Raw genomic sequence first — 6,000 nt, 5'->3', positions numbered from 1 at the left:
AAATGAAAATAGTCCCTTTTCCTGTTTTCCCGAAAGGGGCCACTAGTCCCAAGACACCCTGTTATTGGCAGACTGAATTTACTGCCCCTCAGCTCCCTAGCTTCACATGAGGCCGCTGTGGGAGTCAGACTGCATGACTAGACAGGAAACATGTTTATGGTTTGGGTTCATCAAACTAAGGAGGTTCCAGGAGTTAGCTTTTTTCCTACCTTGGAGCAATGTTGATTTCGCTCGACTGATACTAAGACGAAAAATGTTCGTCGACTACCTTTTTTCACTGACGGAAATTAAATTGAGACTAAGCTATGATGACTAAAACTGAGACTAAATATATTGGACAATTTCGTCAACAAATAAAACTAGACTAAAATGAGGACAAGACACAACTCATTTTACATGCTGAAAATAGCAGATCTACAAGCTCACAACGCGTTGCAGCGTGACAACTGTAGATTTAGTCGACTAAAATATTTTGATGATATTTTAGTCGACGACTAAAACTAGACTAACACTTCAACATTCCAGGTGACTAAAATGTGACTAAAACTAAAATCAAAATTTGCCTTGGAGCCATTTCGAGGACTATTCGTGGATGGCAAAGCATTTTTTTTCCTTTTTCCCTTTATATCCCATTCACCTTTTCTTTGGTCCGTTTCCAATCAATTACATGATAACTCACACCTTTTTATTCACTCACTCTCTGTACAGTCAGTCTTGACGGGCAGACACTGCGTTAGTCACAGTGAAATGGAGAGACGTTAAACATCCAGCCCTCGGGCCTTCAGCACACAGGGACCGGTATTCTTCTTTTTCCAGAATATTTCAATTTTATCCTTTATTTAGTTCTCTCTCTCTCTCTCTCTCTCTCTCTCTCTCTCTCTCTCTCTCTCTCTCTCTGTCCTGGCCTGACGCCAGTGAGACGGAAATACTCGAGTTCCTCTCTCTGGAACTGCAGAGACACTGTAGTGTAGAGGGACAGCCGTCCATCCTGCAGAGACACTGTAGTGTAGAGGGACAGCCGTCCATCCTGGAAAGCAGCGTTGATTTCGCCGACTAATACTATGACGAAAACTAAATGGAAACTACATGAAAACTAAGCTATGATGACTAAAACTAAGACTAAATATATTGACAATTTCGTCAACAAATAAAAACTATAGACTAAAATGTTAGGAAGGGACTAGTGGACAAGAGATCCAGAATGTCATTTTACACTTGGTTGCATGCTGAAAATAGCCGAACTACTGTACAAGCTCACAACACAAGGTTGTAGATCGGCTATTTTCAGCAAGTATAAAATCAGCCATTGCATCAAGGCCGCCAAAACACATTTTAGTCGACTAAATCAACTGTAGATTTAGTCGACTAAAATCTTATGAAAAATTTCTGTCAAAATCAACACTACTGGAAAGGAGGGGAGGAAAGGAAAGGAAAGGAAAGGAAAGGAGTCTTCCCAGCCCACCCCTGGATAGGAACAGGAAGGATGGAAAGAAGCAGCTGGGATAATCCCATGTGTTTTGGTTTAGTCTGCCGTCTTTCCTTGCATTCCGTACACTGTTATCTTCCCCACCCCTTCTCTCTCTCCTCTCTCTCTCTGTCTCTCTCTCTGTCTCTCTCTCTCTCTCTCTCTCTCTCTCTCTCTCTCTCTCTCTCTCTCTCTCTCTCTCTCTCTCTCTCTCTCTCTCTCTGTCTTGTCTACTACTTTACTCCCTTCCTCTTTCTCCTTTTGCATCTCTTCATCCATCTCCTCTTTTCTACAGCCTCTTCCTCATATAATAGCCCTCCAGACCGTGTCTCTGTCTCTCCTGCAGACTATAGAACAGTAATAATGAACAACGTGTTGATGAGGTTCTGTCCTGCTGATACTTTGAAAGGTTCAATATTTTGTACAAACACATCCAGTCTTCTATCTACCGTGACTCACCATGTGTAGGAATGAACCACTGAAATGACACGCAGTCACTCGGCCACGCTTCACTGAGCTCTGATCTGGCACATGCCGAGACGTGTGTGTGTGTGTGTGTGTGTGTGTGTGTGTGTGTGTGTGTGTGTGTGTGTGTGTGTGTGTGTGTGTGTGTGTGTGTGTGTGTGTGTGTGTGTGTGTGTGTGTGTGTGTGTGTGTGTGTGTGTGTGTGTGTGTGTGTGTGTGTGTGTGTGTGTGTGTGTGTGTGTGTGTGTGTGTGTGTGATATTTATGTTTACAGATGGCTTGCATTTACGGTCTTATTTTTCATCACCTGTTAATGAAGTCACCAGTGAAGTCAGTCAGACAGACACAACCACACACACGCACGCACACAACCACACACACACACAGACTGACAAAGAGACAATCATAGAGAGAGAGATAACAGAAAAGGGAATCCCTGAGAGAAAAAATAAATAAACCGAAAGAGGAAACGCCAACATTGAGAAAGAAAACGGAGAGAGAGATAGAGAGACTAAAAGCAAGGCAGACACCAAGAGAGTGATTGAGAGCGGGAGAGATGAGGAGAGGCCAATGTTCCTTTAAATGTCTCCTGTATAATTTAGCTGCTCCAGATTTAGGAGTCGGGAAGACGTGGAGGGCGTTTCCCCAGGCGGGCGGGGTTATAAGACGGGGGGGGGGGGGAGGACATGCTTTCAGTCCCCAGAGGAGAGAGGGATAGTAGACCGAGAGGTTAGCGCAGCTGCTGGCCAGATGTCAGCCATCCAGTCCGCTGTGACTGGGTGGAGTGACTGTGCGTGTGCGTGTGTGTGTGTGTGTGTGTGTGTGTGTGTGTGCACGCGCACGTGCGCACGCCTGTGCGCGTGCTGGTCTGTGACAAATGACTTAACAATGTGTGAACAACGCAAAACAAGTGTCAGAGCTACCCAGGTCTAATTACAACCATGAGAGCACCGAGTCTCCGAAAAACACACACTACTAATTAATTAGCGAGTGCTTGTTAAAAAAACACGGTGCAAGGTTGTGTCTCCTTCCACCATTTGGGGAACAGAGATGTTTTGCGTTTTGCAAGCACCAATGCTCTGTTAATTATAATTAGACAAATCTCTAATTGTCTTTGTTTTGAAACACGATCACTCGTGGCGACGTGGGTTATGCACGGCTGCAACCTTTTATTTTTGTTTATTTTGACAGTAGTGACTGAGAGAGGGCTTGGCTCACAGTAACAACTGCCACAGTTCAGTCAGTACAAGTCACAGATTGAATACAAATATTTGTAATATTAAATGAGCAATACATGTTTTTTGGCTTTCATATGGCAATGAAATGGAATATCAGAACAAGGACGGGTGGGGAAGGATCAACATATGGAATGTCAGAACAGGTCAGCTCCATATATGGAGATCTAAGGGTTTGAGGTCAGATGTACAGTTGCTGGCCGGCTCCATATATGCAGATCTTCTAGGTGATGATCCAGTAATCTCCATGTATGGTTATCCAGTAGAGGGTTTGATGATGTCACGAGGCGTGATGTACTGACAACCATATATGGAGATCTAAGGGTATTCATGATGTCACGAGGCGTGGCCATATATGGAGTTGTGATGTCACGTGGCGTGACCATATATAGAGGCGTGGGTGACTGACGGGCGGACGGACGGACGGACGGACGGACGGGAGATGCAGGATTCATAGTAAAGGCGACCTAGGGTTGCAAGTAACTAGATGGCAATGCAGAGAGATGGTGCACAGTCTGTCTGTCCACTATGTCTGTCACCAGACATGGAAGACCCTTGAAGACAAATTGGGTTAAAGCACGTCAGAGATTGACGTAAACAAAGAGTGGGTCCAGGTGGAAACATCACTGTTCCAGCATTGGGGCGGTTTCTAACATACAGTACTCGGAGCAGAGGCTCCATCGAGAATGAATGAATGAATGAATAGTTTATTTCGGTCATTAAAGCATATACATACATAGTTGATTACAACAAACTTTACATAAAATATTTGGACCGAAAAGGTGTATACTGAAGCCGTAGCTTCAGTATAAAACCATTTGATCCACAAGTCAAAAAGAAATGAGACTTTGTTTGAAGTATGCCTCCAGCTTTTAGACAGGGTGGTGGACAGCAGACAGGACCACTTCCTGTCTGAGGAAACCAACGAGGGGCCATAATGCTTGATAATAACGTGAGGTGGAGCAGTTGGCAGATCTATAAAAGACATAACAGTCTGGAGCTATGGAAACATGACAGCTCTGCCAGAAACATACTTAGACGATCATCAAAAAGCTCCTGCAGACTGAGCCGACAGGAATCCATTCAAGGATTCTTCTCCCCCTTAATCCACTAAGACTGGATGCCGGTTCTACAAAATGTCTTCTAAATCATGAGTTTTCTGATGGTACTAAATTGGTGTGTCAGAGTAAAAATCTGTTTTAATTGTTGTAAATTCTACTTCCACTTAAGTGTCAGTTTACTATTTTCTCACGCTGTTCTAAGCCATGCTGTGCTTGACTTGTAGTATTGCTTCATGAAAACCATGCCGTTCTGCCGTGTTTAACCTTTGCAAACCACTGCATTCCTTCCTGTTTTCTCTGTTGCATTTTAATAGCCTGTCCTATTTCTGAATTTAATGCAAGGTTTTACTGCAAAACAAAAATCAAAAAACAACAACCTATCCTTCCTGTTGGACCAATGTTGACATAATTCCATTTTGGAAAATACCCACTTGTGTTTATATGCCACAACGTGTCCATGTGAGCAGACATTGTGATCCATTGTTTTCGAGCGAGCCTCTAAACAACATTTCACAACTGTTTGCAGAACGGGGTTTGTAGTCGTGCAATGTGGTCATTACGTTCCCTCAGGACTGTCAAACAGAAATGAAACATCTGTCTGCGTGTTCTAAATATTGACTGAGAGGGGCGGACACCGTGTATTTTAACTTCAAACGCTGAAACCTGATCCTTGCTATACAAAAATGCATAACAAAAAGAAAAAAGAAAAAGACAAAACAGGAAGTTTCAGCCTTTAGTTTCAGACAGTCCTGCTGCATTAGCCCGTGTCCTACAACACTATATCCAACGATTCCTGTCTGTGAGCTTCATGGCTTCCTGTGAGCCTCTCAGCAGTGCACTGCTGGCTTCTGCAATTTTCTCAACGCTGAGAAGTCATTCTCCCACGGGCGCGCACGCATCTGATCTCCGGTCCACTTCCTCCCATGCGATCACTGATAGTTTAAGCTTGAAATCTGTGCGTTACAGCACAGCAGTCATTGGCATAGATTTCAAGCATTCATTCTCTTTAATGATGGATGTAACAGATGTATTTGGTAGCTGGATACTTGACATTCACAGAGGATCCGTTTCTAAAATGATCGCGCCTTTGCCCTCAAACAACCCTCCTTCCCTTGACTCTGTCTCTGGCTGAGACTAATTCTCCTCTCACTGTTGAGTAGGTTTCAATATTGAGTGATTGTGCTGCTTCTAATTCACAGCCCCTATCAGGCTTTAATCACAGTAAATCAGCTGGAACAAAAGTTTAGTTTGACTTAAAAACCCTTCTCACACTCTCACATTAACCCCAACCGTCAGACCCCCCCCTCCTCTCCCGTTTATCTGCCTGGGATCCCTGCTGAAACCGCTGTTCTTTTATACAAGAGCTATATTGCTTCAAAGGAAATATGAGTCTGATTTGTTGTTCTTATAGCCTCGAAGATTAAATCGATGTAAAGATAAATATTCTTTGGAAACTCTTGACCCCGAGTTCCCAGACGCCGTGCTCCGTTGCCAGCGCTTTGAAACGTTGCCTTGAGTAAACCGCTCGGTGTTCTGTATGTTGTCTTTGACGAGCACTCTTGGATACTGGTTGTGTGGAGGAGAGTTGACGCTCAGCCCAGTGCTCTGTTGGTGAGATGCTTTTAAACACGCTGACAATGAAGGCAAAAATGAGATTATATCCAATGTTTCTCCTTCGCAGGTCTCCCCCTCAGGCCTTGACACATCGTTTCTTCAGCCATATATGTTCTGCTGCTATTACGGTTTACCACCTGCAGTCTAGCCTTAGGGTTAGC

At 43.9% G+C, this 6,000-nt stretch overlaps 1 protein-coding gene across 2 annotated transcripts in view; it reads left to right on the top strand.

Moving 5' to 3' along the window:
* LOC306938994 (TGF-beta receptor type-2-like) overlaps positions 1 to 6,000 on the top strand; it is a 36,316-nt gene that overhangs the window by 25,146 nt on the left and 5,170 nt on the right. The gene's annotated exons all lie outside the window — the stretch shown is intronic.

Source organism: Electrona antarctica (genome assembly GCF_951216825.1).
Source record: "Electrona antarctica genome assembly, chromosome: 15".
Classification (NCBI taxonomy): Eukaryota; Metazoa; Chordata; class Actinopteri; order Myctophiformes; family Myctophidae; genus Electrona; species Electrona antarctica.
Note: the sequence above shows the minus strand (reverse complement) of the source record. Positions and strands in the feature narration are given on the sequence as shown.